This window comes from Hirundo rustica, chromosome 14, assembly GCF_015227805.2.
Source record: "Hirundo rustica isolate bHirRus1 chromosome 14, bHirRus1.pri.v3, whole genome shotgun sequence".
Classification (NCBI taxonomy): domain Eukaryota; kingdom Metazoa; phylum Chordata; class Aves; order Passeriformes; family Hirundinidae; genus Hirundo; species Hirundo rustica.
Window position 1 is genome coordinate 4873747 of NC_053463.1, and position 17112 is coordinate 4890858.

The 17112-nt window shown below is 45.5% G+C and overlaps 1 protein-coding gene across 10 annotated transcripts in view; it reads right to left on the reverse strand.

The window, feature by feature from the left end:
- SGCD (sarcoglycan delta) overlaps positions 1–17112 on the reverse strand; it is a 497197-nt gene that overhangs the window by 128838 nt on the left and 351247 nt on the right. Inside the window, exon 1 of one of the 10 annotated variants that reach the window (XM_040078050.2) lies at positions 8474–8494. The exons of the other annotated variants lie outside the window; for them this stretch is intronic. The gene's annotated coding sequence lies outside the window, so the exon portion shown is untranslated. Of the gene's footprint in view, positions 1–8473; positions 8495–17112 lie in introns of those variants that run through there. 10 annotated transcript variants of the gene reach the window in all.

Genomic DNA, 17112 nt, shown 5'->3' on the forward strand with positions numbered 1-17112 from the left:
TGTCTGTGCTGGGTTTTTTTTCAGAGTTTCCCAGCTGGGCAGCAGCTCTTTGGATACCTTGGTTATTTTCCCTTCTGCTTGATGTGAGCAGTAACCGACCAAAAGAGAACCTGATGTGTTAAATGTGTATGAATATACTTTTAAATACACGTAAGCACGCTGTCTAAAGGTATCCTATGGAAATCACTCTGGAGTCACTCTGCTCACCGCCCCAGGTTTTGCAAGGCAGGCACTCCAGGGCCTCTAAGGATCCTGAGGGGAAAATTTTGCATGCGTTTGGTAAAAGCAGTCGAGTTCAGCAGTTTGTTTGGAAGATGCAATATGACTTCTCAGAGGTTTAGCTTTAAAAAAAAAAAGTAAAATACCATCTCAAGTAAAATCATTCCTTCCAACCAAAGACAAAAAATGCAAAGGGGAAAGTTTTGCCTTTCCCCTTCCTACACCCCAATCTTGACTAAAAAAGTAAAGCTGAAGTGAGGTTCTCCAGCTGCCACATCCCCAAAAAGTTATCCCCAATTACCTGTGATGGGTGGGTGAGCGTACTTGGCCAACATGGAGGGAGGGAGGGAAGGAAAGGAAAAAAGGAAGGAAAGGAAGGAAGGAATTCATGTTGTCACCCTCCATATTCAGGCTGAGGAAAGTCACTTCCACGGGCTCCCCCAGGGCTTGTTTCTTATGTTTTCAGCTTATTTTGATGCACAGACTGAGGAGATCATCTCTAGTAACACACAGTTTGCTGAATGTTTTGCATTTTAGACTCTAGATGGATAAGAAGCCACCAAACACGTTCTTGCACTACAGATTCAACACCAGGAGTGCCTTCCTCAGGGTTGCTGGCACTGATGTTTGTATGCAGCGGATTACAAAATTTACATCCCAGGTGGGAACAGTGTGAGCTCCCCTGTGGGAGTGTGATCTGCAAGCCTGGAATGAGGCAGTTTTAGGAATGAGATGCTGCTCAGGGAGGGGAGCTGGGACACCAACAAACACACGGACTTGGAGCAAAGCCGATCTTTTTACACTGCCGCAACCACGCCAATCCGTACAAACTTGAACAACAATAAATTACAGAGTTTCCACTACCTGGGGGAAATTAGAGCTGCAACTACTGTACAGTCAAGGATTTTATTGCCTAATATTTTAACAGGGTATCCTGGAGTGCACATATTAAATACAGCCTCTCCCTTGGCGAAAAATGAATAAATTGCATTGCTAACCCTCTTAAACCATGGAAGAGGTTTGACCAAGGAGAAACAATATGAAATACCCAGCTAAAAATACCCTTTTATTGCAAAACTTGTTTATTCACTATATCTCTTTGCTGCTCTCACTGCTTTTTTTCTTTACTTGAAGTTTCTAGGATAGAAAAAATAGTATATCCAGCTGGGGCAAAACTTACAAACATCAAAAGAATTTATAGCAACAGAACACAACCACAAATAGCAACTTGCATCCATACAGTAGCCTGGTTTTGAGAATTTTTCTAGTTCTGATAAAATATTTAACTCACAGCTGCCCTAGCAGAGATAGAGCAAGTGCTACAACATGTGTGATGAGCAAGAGTAATACAGTATAAGTTATAACAAGAAAATAACATGGCAATTGTAGATATCACGTTCTTTCTATACAAACTCTCACACAGCCACACTTGAGCAATATTTGGTTTCTAGCTAGTGTTCCCCCTCAAACTGTAAATACTACCAAAAAATTGCCCATGTCTGTAGTTCTCCAGGGAGAGAAGACAGGATGATGGACAGAGACTGCTGAGGTGTGTTCAACAAATGAGCAGAGTAAGAACGTCTGCAAGGCTACTACCTATGGAACCAGCTATATCCACTATCAATAATCTGTACTGTGTGGGAGGGAGAAGTATCCTAGTCATAATTTACATTTTGGCAACTTTTCCTGACTCAAACATTAAGAAGAATTAAGGCACCAGACAAAAAGGTACTGCTTTGAAAGAATATCCAGTGGCTACACTTGCTGGTGACACCTCCCTCCTTCCAGTTACTGAACTAAGAGGAAAGGTGGCTGCTGCTTAATAGGATTTTTCATTTCTTCTTCAGGAAAATATTAGGAACCACCACTTAGTTCTGTAACAGTGGAGAAGAGATAATACTGAAACAAATACAGAAATTGGAGAAGAAGTATGCCTTCCAAAGGTCAAACTTTGAAGTGCCTGACCTGAGAGGGCTTAGAGACACACATGCACAGAGACTGTATGAACAATCCCACCTACAACAGAAAAAAAAATGCAGCAGCCAAACCTCTGCAATTTAGCCACAGACAACATGACTATGACTACAAAAATATAGCCTGGAACGTGGGTATTTCACCAAAGAGTTCTTGGTTCTCAGCAAAAGAAAGTAGTAAGTTTTTGCACAAAAGCTGTACACTGTGCCCTTATATGCACCAACACTGCAAACAGAGCCTGAGACAAAATCCAGTTCACTTAGAAAAGCTATTCATCCTTCTGCTTTAGCATACCTTAGAGATACGGCCCATGACAAGAAGGATTTATTAGTTTTTTTAAGGCAACTGGAAGAGCCCTGTCACCCCGCCTGCCGATCCGCACAGGCTGCTCGCAGAGCGCTTCTGCGAAGGAGCTTCAGCACTTCCCTTCAGCAGAGCTGAAACCAGGCTCAGCTGAAAGGCACCAGAAAGCAGAACTGGCTCTGAGCTTCCGAAATTCACACCAGACCTCACCAGCTAGTGCAAATCTTTGCTCCCTGCCTCTCTCCCTCCTTCCACCAAGTCCTTGGCAGCAAGTTCCTCACTCGGGGTCTGCAACCCACATTAACAGTTCCTCAGGCAGAAAAGTGTTTTACATGCACAGGGATGAATTAGCACCTTTCCCACATAAACACTGGCAATGTAACGTTCCTGACCACGCTGCCTTTGTAGGCTCAGTGAGGGCCATGAGTAAGGTGAGGAATTACATAAGGAATCAATAATATTTCTCTGCTGCAGGGGTTTCTTTGATCAGCACTTGAAGGATGTATGTTAAGTAACAGAACCATTCCAAGCTGCAAGAGGATGCACTCAGGGAAGGCAGCTTCTGTCTTAAGGGTCCTCTTGAAATTTGCTGCTGGAAATATCCTGGAGGTCATGGAATCAGCTCATTGCAGCAGGAATGGCCCTAAGCCTTGCATAGCCAACACAGCATCTCCCCTCCCAGCCTGCCTGCCTCTAACTGAGGTGTAACAGCCCCATCAGAAAAACCAGGAGCATTTGACCCCGGGCTGACCTGAAGCACAGTGATGGGAACACGTTTCCAGAGATGAGAGAGGGGTTCAAATTCCCTCAAGTCTTGGACCTACATCTCCCACGTCTGCCCTCTCTTTGTGTCCATATCACCAACATCCTCTACTCTTCCTCTTTTGTTTTCTGAAACAAAACCCTTTTCTTTTGGGCTGAAGTGAGGGGGCAAAAAAAGCCCTAAAATCCTTCAGAGCTGCTCTCTGCCATATCACTGGAAGGCACAGTACTTGTATTCACTAGCTGTAAATGCCCTGCAGATTCATCCTCTTTAATTTCTCTGTCGTTTAAGAGCACAGTATCCAACATGTTCAAAAGCACAGACATTTCTGGAGCGTGACTGAGAACAAAACCTGGCGTGAAGAAGAGTGTTTTGAGCCATCTATCAACAAGACATTTTGCGTCTCTACTCCCCATAAGACTCTCTCAAGTTTGACACCCCCAGGTCCATGAATCCACTAGCAGCATGACCCAAAATTGATTTATGGCCCTTCACATGGGTCAGACCACAACCTAGGTCTCCATAAAAAGGATCAGGGTCTGAAAAATTACTTCTCACTTGCAGCTTGGCCAGCAAGGGCTGAGGATTGGGGAACAGCCCATGGGATGAAACACTTGCTGGGATAGTTAAATCTCCCAGCACTTTTCTCCAGGACCATCTATGCCATGAACTTGGCTCTGTGACTGTTATTGGTGTCCCCAAAGCTGAAATCTTTGTTCTCTGCTCGTCCCTCTATTTCTGCCAACAGTGCCTATCCCTCCATATGAGAAGCAGTTCTTCCATGAGTTGGGAACACCACCAGCACTCAATGCCCATTTCTCAGGGATCACTGCTGTGTGAAACATGGCCAGATCGACAAAAAGTAAAAAGAAACATCCTAAGGAATGTTCCTTTCTTTCATGAGTAGTCTCTTTCAGTGGGTACACCACATGTAGTGTTAGTCAAACAACTGGTCTGATTCTGGCAAACATAAACACATCAACAAGCTTTTTTTTCATCTGTACTCCATCAGGGCACACTCTGCCCAGTCCACTGGAAAACACCTCTCTGTCCTCTTGCATCTTGTGGAAGTTGGACTCAGCATGAGCAGCTGGGGAGACCTTGGGGATTCATCTCCTGGTAATACATCTCACTCAGATCCCTCAATGCTCCCGGCCGCTCCCCAGCTCTAACATCTTGAAAGCTCTCGTAATTTCCCCATCTGTCTGGGCTGGCAGCACTTTGACAACAAATGTGCTTGAGCATAAGTGCACTGCAAGAACCTCAGTTTATAAACCAATAGCTTGGAGCAGATGGACTCAACCAAAAGCTGAACAATGGGACTGTCCTGTCCCTTCTCTGCATTCAAAGAGCACTCACAGTAGAACCCCAAACCTTTTAAAATTTGCCTGAACAAACCAAAGGCAGCTCCATCTCTGAATTGTATTTTCTAAGCCAAAAGTGATATTTTATTATGCTGCAAGAATCTGTGAGCAATGTGATTTCACTCTTCTGCCTCTCTTCTCTGAGAAGGACAGAAACACATCTGCTTTCTTCCTTATGACAGTCTCTTCTAAATTTTACACTTTTTACTTGATAGTCAGCTTGTCTCATTACTTTTTTTTTTTTTTTTTTCAGAATTAAGGAGAAAATGGAAAGCTAGCAAGGAAGAAAGTCTCTGCAGTGAGTCCTTTACTGTACCAAGCTAGTCAAAAGAAACTGACTCAAAAGAGAATGTCTTTCAGAAAATGCCCCACGATTCGTGGCAATAAATTCACGCTGCATGCAAACACCACAGCAGCTCTGCTGCATTCACACGCTGCTTCCTTTGCACCACTCAGATGATGTGAAGCACTCACAAGCCTCTGTCCATCGCTGCCAAGTTTAGAAAAGCTCTTTCCCACCAGAGTGTCTCAAAGCAGGATGCACAAATATGAGAACTACACCAAAATAGCCAGCAGCAGGTGTGACTGCAGGAGGCTGTGGGAACAGCAAGAGGGATATAATCAACCGAGCTCGAATCAGAAAGCAAGCCACAGGAGGTGACACTTTGCAGACTCCTGCCCCAACACACTCTCACCCCACAGCACCAAGAAAAGAGACATAGCTTGTAGGAACGTGCAAAGCAGGATCACAATATGGATTTATACGGCTGGAACCCAACCAGCACGGCACAAATTGAGAGCTGTGGGCTTGAGCATGTGCCAGGATCCGGAGTGCAGTCTCTGCAGTGATCCTGCTCACACAAGTTAAAACTTGTTCTGCTGCATCTTCCATCTTCCCTCCACATGATGTGCCTTCTGTGCTAATCCATTTGCTCTTTTGCACAGACTCACTCTCTTTCTGGGAAGGACCAGGAGAAGGGATACACATACCAGGGTTTGCTAATGGCTCTCCTATCGATCTGCTTCCAAAATCAAGAGGCTGTCTCCCCTCTGCCCACACATGCACACATTCTTCAGTCCTCCTGGATCCAAAGCTTGAATGCTTGACCCAGGTGGAGCTGAACAAAGGTCACTGAGGAGGCTCAGGAAGAGCTGCCAAAGTTGGGGAGGAAACACCAGCTTCCATGGCCCTGGCTGCTGCTGGCTAAGATGGACACGTTCCAGCCTCTTCATATCTCTGGCTCTTCAACGCTGACAGTCAGATTTGGGAGGTGGGATGCTGCATGATCAGAGGCAGGAACTCGAATTTTATTTCATTTTTTTAAAAATAAGCTTACAACTAGCAGTGAAGTAGAAAATAGGCTGACTGGTTGCCTAAACAGCTGCTGAGAAAAGCAATAGAGCTCCAAGTCTGCAGGGTAAGATGGCAGCCTGTGAAGGCTCAAGAAGTTCCAGATCATATAAGACCTTCATTTAACACAGCATTTTCACTGCAGGTGTATTTTATGCAAAGCAAATTTTAAGCTTATCAACTCTCTTTATTTCCCTCATTTGCCCCCCCCTTTCATAGCTCAACTCTGTCCTTTCTCTCATTCCCTTTGCCCCCATCAGCCTTCAGGAAGCCACAGTACATCCATGTCTCCTGTAGGATGCCCTTCCTGCGCTGCAAACCCACAGAGCCTTCACTTGGCTCAAACAAACTCGACACTCTTCAGCAGCATTACTGGGAGAAAGCTCTGGTCCTGCACATTCTGCATCTGCTGCCCTTCGGTGGGGAAGCTCCCCACCTCCCTGAATGTTGGGGCTGCCAAGATAAGTGACTGAGCCCTGCTGGATGCAGGCAAAGCAAACTGTGTGTCCACTCCCATGAACCAGTCAGAGATTCTCAGCACCGTCCCATTGTATAATTCCATATTCTTAATTCATTCCTTGTTGAAAGGAAAAGCGCCCCACCACCACCACCAATAAAACACAGCTAAAAAGCATTTTCAACACATCAAATAACACTGAAAATCCAAGGCAGAGGCAAGGAGGTTTGTGAGGAGACACGAGGCAGACTCCTCCTGACACCTCCATTCCCGGGCGAACGCGCGTTCCCGAACCCCGAGCCCAAGCCTGCCATATAAGGTGCTGATATCTCTGCAAAGGCAAGACAAGCTTTAATGCTGCAACTAAAAGGATGAGAGAACATTGCCTAAATCTGGCAGGTCCCTAAAGAGGGAGAGAGCTTTTCATCGTAAATGTTTCTTCAGTTATTCGGGGAAAGAAACACAAATCGGAAGAGAAGTTGCAGACAGAACAGCCCCTAAATTAATGTTTTCCCTTCTAATCTTCTCTACGTGGCTTCTGACCGTGCTGTCTGTTGCAGTTTGCTCATGCTTTGTAAAATACAGGAAAAAAATACACAGACAAATCACAAGGCAATGATTATTACTGAGTTGCTGCCTCTCTTCACAAGCTCGCTGTACCAGGAATTGGCAAACAACCCCCAGACAAACATGCTTTCAACTCATTAAACAACTACAATACAATGCACTTATAAATATATTTACTGTGACTGAGCCGTGTTTTTCATCCAAATATCTGAGCGACACATGGTCCAGAGCCAACCTTTGAGTAGTTTCAGGTTACACACGTACTAACTCCCCAAAATGACAAAGTTGGGGAATATTTGGGTGCAGCATTCCCTCAGCCAGCGACGCGGCGCGGGCGTTGCTTCGCCTGCAAGCTTTACTATCGACACAAATTTAGCCAGAAACCAACACCCAGCCTCAGACTGCTCCCAGCCCTTCGCAAATATGCCACAACTTCCCACTCTTGACTCTTTTTTCTCTGCTCTAAGCAGCAGCGTGAAAGCAAGAAGCCCCTTTGCAGAGGCACAAAGGAGGGCGAAGGCGCGCGGCGGTGGCAGGATGGAGCCGGGCAGCTCTTACCTCTCCCCTGGTGATGGATGAACGCCCGGAGGGTGCCGGAGCCTGGGGAAGATGCAGCTCAGCGTTGGGAGCAGCACGAGGCCTGGCCTGCGCTCATGAGCTGCCCCTGTCAGATTTTCCAACAGCAGAACTGCAGCCAAGTCCCTGCCCATGCCTGAAGAATTTCCTGAACAGCATTCCCCTTCTTTTTCTAACTGCTTTGAAACCACACTGTCTGTACTTCAATAAGGCTTTGTCAGGCCAAGTTACAGCTACTGGGCTGGCTCCAGCGAGCAATTGAAAACACATGTGTTTTGCATTAAAAGCCCCCTTCTCCCTGCACACATTCAGACACAGCCACCCCAGCCCCGGAGCCTGCCTGCCTTGCCTTTGCTGCCATTTCGGTTAAAAGGAATAAAGGGATTAGGATGATGGAGATTTTCTTTGGGAGAAGGAAAAGTGGGGTGGGAGGGTTCCCATTCCCACTGGTAACACCTCGCCCTGCCTCCTGTGCTTTGCCGGTGCCAGTGGGACATGGGCACCCAGGTGAGCAGCCAGCTCCGCCAAACCCCGACAAGCAAGGAAGCACAGGAATTAAAATTTCTCACAGGAATTAAAATTTCAGTTCACCACTACTTTCCCTTTACCTTTGCCTCTGTCTCTTCTAAAACTATGAGAAAAGAAAGCATATTTTTAGCATCTCTAGACTCAGTTCAGCACATCAGAACTGTATCCTAATCTTGACACATACACCTGTATCTGCTTATACTAAAAATAATACAACTATTTTTGAGTACTTTCATCCCTCTCTGCTTTCCAGCTGTCCTAACCTTTATAACCCGAAAAATATTTTAAGCACCTTGCATCTCTTTTTAAAGAGCATTAACACCGCTCCGGCGCTGGCATAACGAAAAGAAATAGAAGATATAATATTATACCTTGAATCAGAACGGGTCCCAGTTCTTAATATCTGTAATCATTTCCAGGCAGCACCATGGGTCAAGGCAGCAACCGTGGGCTCTGCAGCTCGGGATGCCCTGTGCCTGGCATGTGCCTGTGAAGCGGAGCTGGAGGAGATGAGGAAACACACATGGATGTCCCCCTTATTCCGCCACGGCTAAGTCCCACCAAAGATGAAACACAGCAGCAGAGTTGTCAAGGTAACAATATAGAAAAGAGACAGTTTAAAGAGAGAGAGAGAGATTTTCCCCTCCTAATGCTCCTTTTCAAACCGTGCACTCCACTGCTCTGGGGTTATTCTGTTGTGTGGTTTGCAGAGGTGTGGTGGGCAGGTGAAGTGTTTACAAGGGATGAAGGCAGTGGTGATTAGAAGTAAAGAGAGCTCGGAGCCAGCACTCTTTGAAGGCAGAGGAAGCCTGCTGCCTTCCACGGGCTATGGCTTCAGGCCATGGCAAGGACTCATTCACCCACAGGAATGCGAGATCTGCCTTTCACCCATCAGCAGTGAGACCTTACAAACCCCACGTGGCATCCCCTGGGGAAAGCCTGCAGTTCTTCCATCCAAGCTGTTGTGAGAGCTGCTGTGGTCACACCATGTGTGGCTCTCACCTGCACTCTACCAAAACGCTCTTTCCTTCTTCTCACAGAGAGCCCCCCGTAGGTCAGCAGCGCTGCCCTCGTGCACAGGCCAGATGTGGGCAGCCTGGACCAGCCCCCCAAGCTGAAACCAGTGGGGATGATGCCTTAGGATTTAGCTTTTATATTTCTCAGATCCTGTACTGCTTTAGTGTATACCTCTAAAGCTGCATAACCTGTCAGCTGCTGTTCTCCCATCCAACAATTCCTCTCCAGGCCTGAATCTCAGGAACACCTCACTGTCTCAGGCCCCGAAAAGCATAAACCAAAATGAGTTTGGGGTAGCAAACTGGAGGTATATGACTTCCTTACCCGACCCTGTAATTGGAGGATTAACCCCTGATATGTAAAAGGACCAAACTCTCAACCGTATGAAAAACTAATGACCTTTGTCCATCTTGTGTGTAGCCCCTCTTGGGAGGCTTTTGACTGCCCTAGGCATACCTGTCGAAGGCCTTTAATAAATACCAGCTTTTATTCTCTTTATCTTGTCTCCCCTCTGTTTTAGGTAGCCAATCCCAGGTATCAGGGATGGATCCAGACCACGATGCCATTTTGCAGAAGACAGGATGAAACCACACGGTCATCCTGCCTCGGTTTGCAAGAGTTTCAGACAAAGGCAAGCGCACACACACACAAAACCACTGGTGATAGCATTTCACATATTTGCACAGCTTTGTGAGGAGTCAGTTTGTGCCAGAGCAGAAACCACAGGATCACATATCAGAAGAACTGTCTGTGCAGCACAGCCATGATAACACTCTTTGGGTTGGCAACCAGCAACAGCTGAAACCGAAGGCGCCTAAAACCCTCCGAGTCTCTTGGTATAAATAAGCTGAAACAGAAAAATATGAACTGCAGATTCACATAATTAGATTTTCAGTTGTACACGGCAATCAGGCATCTGCAGAGCTGTTTGCAAGATGATAGCAGTCCGTGCCTTCTGTCTTAAATTTCCCCGTGGTCTTTATTCAGCAAACTGGTTATGGATGGGACAGGCAGTAACTTCAGGGGATCGCTGTGTGTTTTGAGTTAAGCACATGCTTTAGTGCTTCGTGGTCTGGGACTTTTTATGGCAGCCTGGCTCTGGCAGGATCATTAGCGCAATCATTAGTCCAATCATTTAAAACATGGCAGTACAGCACTTTGAGATTACTCAGTTCTTTATATAAATATGGTAAATCAGTGGGTTTCAAATTTTTCTCACTGTGTGGACCTCTAAATATTTGACAAAGCTGGTGCATACCTCTGTAATCATTTCACAGAGAGAGATTCCTACACACCTTACAAAAACCTCTCTTTACTTGTCCTTTTTTCCTTGGGAATAGTCCCCAGGCCTCCCATACTTCTGTGGACCACAGGCTGGAAACCGCTGCTGGAGATGACTTAATTCCTTATTAAAAATCTAAATTATCTCCTCTGTTTATGTGATGTACTTTCTATCTTCAGAATATTTACGTGAGCTAGCAGCATGCTGGCAGGTAGAGACATGGGGAGGTGACACATTAATACTGCATTTTTTCCACTGGCATAATTAGTAGGCCAAGTCTATAAATATTTACATTAAATCTGTCAGGCATCACACCAACCTCACTGATAACTTCAGGGGTGTCTTACTGTAAACTGCATTAATGCCTCACTATTTTGTCATCAAGTAACACATAAAATGCTCCTTCAAGCTAAGCCACTTTGAGTAGGTTGTTTTTATCACTTTCTCATTTGGGTGCAGGGTTTAAAGGCGCTTCAAGCATCAGAACTGTGGCTCAGGGACTGTTCTATTTTTCTGTTATTGAGCTATCATTTGTATTAGCGCCAGCACAACCAAAAATATATGAACCTTGCAAGCATAAACCTTAAGTTGATGTCGACATAACTATCTGCGTAACTGCTATTATTCCTCAGAACTGGCAGGGTTATGAGGACTAAAAAAAACCTGCTAGAGCTCTTTGGGAAGATGAAAACAAATTAACCCCCCTCAAAGCTTCAGTATCTTTGCAGCTGGAGACTGCAACACATAGGGACTTCCATTTTGTGCAGGAGATCCAATCCACCTGGATCCATGAATTTCTACACTATGAAGAGACCTACAGAAGATGGAAGGAAAGTTCCTTCTCTACCATTTATACCTGCCCTGACTTTTGACAGCATTTTCTAGAATCAGCTGAAATTTATTTAGTATTTACTGGTGAATTATCAATATTTATAATTAATTTCATTTAACAAAAAATGTCCATTTGCATGCAAAATGAAAATTGAGATTTTCATGCTGTGCAGACTTCCGGGAACCCACTCAAGCATTCCCCAAACCTTCCTAAAAAATTCAGGGCAAACCAAATATGCAGAAAGAATCAGCATGTAAATGCAGGTGTGGGTGCACCTGGAGTGGAGGAAGAAGTCAAAATGAAAATTTTATCATCTGAAATAATTAAGCAATCCCTTGGTTTGAGCTTTCCTTCCAATTGACTTCTTTTAAAATCCATTAAATCTCTCAAAGTATCACAACAGAATAAATATAAATGTTTAAACATTTTTAATGTCTCAACTGAAAGAAATCATCTGCCAAATTATTATTATTTTAAATCACCCTCAGCCTTGGAGCCTTTTAAGAGATCTCTGGAGTACCCGTGTGCAAAGGGAGAAGCCAAGACTCATTTCAGCTCCATCTCCTTAAATGCAGAATTAAGGGAGCTGATGGATTAGAAAGTTAACTATTTTGGGCCAGGAGCAGCGAGAGGAGGGAAGGCAGCTATTGGCACTCCTGATGGATTCACCCAGCCCTGAGCATGCAGAGAGGATGGAGGGCAATGTAATGAGCCAAGGAGGGGGTTCCCCAAACTTTTGTGGGTAGTGGCAGTAGTTGTAGGGGCAGAATGCTCCAGTGAAGGGAGAAAACTCTTCCCTGTGTGTGTGTGTGTGTGCAGAGAGTCAAAGTCTGACTTGTTGGCAGGGAGCAAAACCCTGTTTAAGTGCTGAGAGTGCTGAAGGCACACAGGTCATCAAGTAATCACACAGGGCTGAGATGGACTTGTCGGACAAGTGAAGAGGAAATGGGAGAAAATGAAATGTGTGTGCGTGTGTTGGAACACGACTGCGTGCTGCAAGCAGCCAGACCTGCAGCGCCTGCATCCCCCTGCATCCTCTCCCACTGCTCCAGTTTCTTCACAGGAGATAAATATGGCTACTTTTTAGGAAGAAGTATAAATATAGGACCAGTCATGAGATGCAAGATGTCCTAATTCTTGGAGACTAAAGAGAAAGAGGGGCAGAGCTGCTCTCATAGACAGGTGTTCCAAGGATGCTCTGAATTTCATGCAGATGGGAAACTCCAGTAACAGCAGAGGTGACCCTGGAGACCTTGATTCCCATGATACTGAGTTATTTAGATCTGAGTACTAAATTTTCCCCTTCTATTTATCCCAGACTCAGCAAACAGTGCAATAACATAAACAAATCAAAGGAAACACAACAAAAAGTCCTGGTTTCGTAGTAATGTTACAGGTGAGCTGGGCAACAGCAGGTCAGGGCAGGAGTCAGTGTGGCTTGCACAAGGCCAAAAACACGACGTGAGCTCAAGAGAAGGACTGAGCCTTTATGACAGGCCAGACTCGGAGAGCTGCTGATCAGAGTCTGGAGCTCAGAAACATTCACATCTCTGCTGCTGCAGTGAGACAAGGATCAAAGTGGCAAAAATTCATCACCAAAGGCACCTTCCACTGCACAGGCTCAGGAGAGCTGTTGGCAAGGGAGGGTGGAGGATGGAAGTACCCAGCACACCAGAACAACAGCAGGCTCTTGCTCACCTGTGCACACACTGCTGTGCAACACCTGCACTGAGAGCAGCCTGCTCCTAAGGCTCTTTTCTCCTTAGGGTCCAAACCTGCAGATCCCCTGAGCCCATTTGCAGCCTGCAATGTTCCCAACCCAAAAGCTCCATGCCGTGCTCCTTTCCTCACAAAAGCTGCAGCAGTGTTTACCTGTCAGCCAAAAAAGCCACAGCCAGGACCTCACCCAGCCCACCCCTCTATCCCAACTGCTGCTTTGTAATTATTTTGGTGATTTCAGCCATTTTCAGGCTCTTCTCAGAAATAATTTAAGGCCAGCAGAGCTTGTTAATAGGTGGAATAGAAAGTTCCTTTTCATTTCTCTGGCAACATTAATGTAATTATCCTGAATAATTCTCAAACTACGTGGGCTGCAATTTCAAGGCAATATTACCATTACAGAGCCCTGTTCTTCCAGCCAGCATGTGTCATACTTCCCATTCAGAGGTTATTTATCAATAATCAGAAAGGTCCTCATTTACAAACAGTAGGGTCTCTTCATTTGCAGCACGACAAGGGAGCAGGATGGGTGCCATCAGGAAAAAGATGTGCCCTGTCCCTCCTGGCTTCTACTCCTCTGGCATAAGAAATGCAAGGGAAAAAAAAAAAAAAAAAACCCACTGCAAAGATTAATTCCATATAGATATAAGAGCAAATATTCAGTTGGCAAGGCCAATAATTGTTCTTCTATTAAAGTCTTAACGGTATCCAAATTCATTACTCTTATCTGAGCAGCCTCAGCCTTCGCTCTTTCAGAAAGCAGGTTCAAGGCACAGAGCTGCTCTCTGAGCTTTGCTTAGATACGTGCCCTGACCACGACACACCATCACCTCAGCCTGCAATAATCATCTTCTGGGGGAACATTGCGGTTTCTCTGCTAGGTCTGTTGTAGAGGAGAGTTTTTGAGTATGGACATGCCACTCTTTGATTTGATGCAGAGCAGTTTCTGGTCAGGCAGAGCTGTTCAGCAGCCTGTGCTCATCACAGCCTTTCCCTTTCCAACCCAGACTATTTTTATTCTGTCAAGAAAGAAGCTCTGCTTGTTCTTACACTTAGGTATCCTATTACACCACTAAGTTTAACACCACCCGATGCTCCCAAATTTGGCTCCACAGAACAATTTCCGTAGGCAGCAGATCTGTATTTTCTCAAAGCAATTAGCAGGACTCTTGCAGAACACTAACGAGGCGGCCTGTCAGTCCGTCAGCAGCCCTGGACAGAGCCATCTGTTTTAACGAGCTCTGGGGTGTCATTCTGGACAGCAACACTTCTGCACAGTGCTGTGAGACTCCTGAGATGAGCAGCAGTGACCTTCATCCATATCTGACCAAAGGAGAACTCTCACCCTCCTCCTCCTCCCGTGGCAGCATTAGGCTCTCACCATCAGGCTGTGACTGTCCAGATCACACTAGATATAGCTAAAGGCATTTTTTACAATGAGGGTGGTGAGGCACCAGAACATGTTGCCCAGAGAGGTCCCTGCAAACTTTCCAGGCCGTGTTGGACAGGGTTTTGACCAATCTGATCTAATTGAAGATGTCCCTGCTCATTGCAGGGGGCTTGGCCCAGATGACCTTTAAAGGTCCCTCCCAACACAAACCATTCTGTGATTCTAAAACCCGATTTAAAACATCCACTCTGGAAGAAGCAGCAAGGAGACAACAGAGCTGGTAACCAAAACAGTGATAAATCTTTGGCCAAATTTTGCAAATTCTTTCTCTCTGCTTATATTTTGCAAGAGGTGCTAAGGCACGTGCTGTTCATAAAGCAGCTCCTGACAGAATGCAGATACTTGGAGCTGTAGCACATTAAAGAATGATTGTGCTGATATATAAACAAACGCACACATACTCACATATTTTGAGTTTCAGCAGAGAACACTGGGGAAGGTTTAAAAAGCAAATTGATTGGAAAATTAAGCTACACTGAGATTGTGGCAGAAGGAAGGAAAAAAGATGAAACTGCTTAAGAAACAAATGCATGTTTGTGTGTCAGTAATCACACCTGACCTTTGGCAGAGAACTCAGTATGGCAGAGGCATACTGGTGAGGATTTGTATCCCAAGAATCATGAAAAGGCCATTGTGCAAAAATTCCAGACCTGGATTTATCTACAGAGATATACTCAAGGGCCTCTCAATCTCAGTATCTCTGCTTTGGTTATTGACAGGATGTCACAAAGGGTAAAAAGCCATTTAATTGGAAAATCCCTTTATTTCTATAGCTATTACCTCTCAGTTTCTGAGAGGATTCCTTGTGCTCTCCTATATCTAAGCAGGTTTTGGAGCCTGGCCTCAGAGGATTTCCTGTGTGTTCAACAGCATCCATAAAGGCTGCAATGTCCAAGAGAGTTGCTGAGACCATCTGCACTTGGTCTGCTCTCGTCCAAATATTTATCTGATTCAGCAGCTGGTGAGATTTAACCCTCACTGCAATGTCAGAGAGGGCTGCTGCTGCTGCTGCTGCTCCCAAATCTCTCTGTGACCCCAAGAGTCATGCTAAGGATGGCTGTGACATGAAATTCCACTTCAAAATATTCAAATGTGGCAAGGTTTTCCCTGTGTCCTACTAAAGAAAAGAAGATCCTGTCTCTGCCTCCACAGAGCCAGCATACAATTTGGTTCCTGGCACTGCCTCTTCATCCTATCACCTTATAGGTGTGGTCTTGGATTCCTTGTAAGCACAGTGACCCCAGCAGCCTCTACCAGCACCCCGCTGCAGAAATCTTCACTGCAGAAGTAGAGGAATGAAGTTCCTCTTACAATACTCATTTCTACATGGCAGAAAAATGAGAGGCTCATTTCGTGACTCCTCTGCATGAGCAAAACATCCTGTGGTTTGGCAGCAACAGGATCTTCTTTTCTTTAGTAGGACACAGGGAAAACCTTGCCACATTTGAATGTTTTGAAGTGGAATTTCATCACTGCTGTGATTAATGTCAACATCATTTCTGCCCTAAATTTTCTATTTGCTCAGGCTAAAAATACCTTCCTGGATTTCTCGATATTATCCAATAAGAATCACAAAGGGAGAGAGGGCAAGGAGGGGAAAGGAGAGAGAGGTGCTTTTTGTCTTTCCTCTAGACTTCGTTTTTGGGCAAAGCAGCTGTCAGGGAGGTAAGAGAATGGCACTGCCCGAGGCTGCCAGAGCTCCAGCAGCCTTTGGACAGCGCTCTCCAGCACGGGGTGGGATTTTTGGAGTGTCCTGGGCAGGGCCAGGAGCTGGATCCTTGTGGGTCCCATACAACTCAGGATATCCCGTGATTCTATGGTTCTAATCAATGGCTGGGTGTTTTTGTAACCCCCCCACCTTGCCAGAGACCAGCACAAGAGAAATCAATGCAGAGCATTTACTCTCAACTGCCTGCTATATACACATGTATTTACAAAGTGTGATATTTAAGTCACAAAAAATGCACTGGAGCAGTGGGGTTAGATGTGAATTTTGCAGCAACTGCTTCTCTGGCAGGAGCAGCACTGGGCTGTGCTCACATCAGCGCTGCTGAGCAAAGACTCCTCCTCTCACCCCTCCAGCTATTTATCATCATCATCATCATTAACATCACCACACAAATCCAGGAGCAGCTTAGCACAGTGGCACAGAAGCCTCCATCCTGACTGCCACATGGAGGTTAAACTGATCTGCCTGCAGCACAGCCTGAGCCTTTCTTTTAACCTAAATCACTCAGGTAGCTCCCAGGCTTGAATGGGAGCAGGTGGGGGAACACGTGTTGGGAGCACGGGCTGGAACAGTCACAGAGTTTTACGGGTTCATCATCCCAACACATAAACTTTCTCCCAGCAGGGCTCCTTCTCACTTCCCTGTTTTTATTATTGTACAGCAAGATCTGAACGGCAAATCTCTCAAAGGTTAACAGGCCTGTCCAGAAAGTGCAAGAAACAGACGGGCTACAGTCTATGAATTTTAATGCCCGACATGACAACAACACGCTATTTCTGTACTGGAGAGCAGTCCACAGTCAGCACTATTTCGGTAACTCTGAGACATGACAGAGGCCGAGGAAAGGTGCAATAACAGCTGTAACCTGCTTGCAAATAACAGCAGAAGGACACCATAAAGATGGGATGGCAGAGAGGGGAAACACCACAGCAGAGAAACCCCAGCAAGGACACCTCCACCTGCCTGGAAAACCAAAGGAAT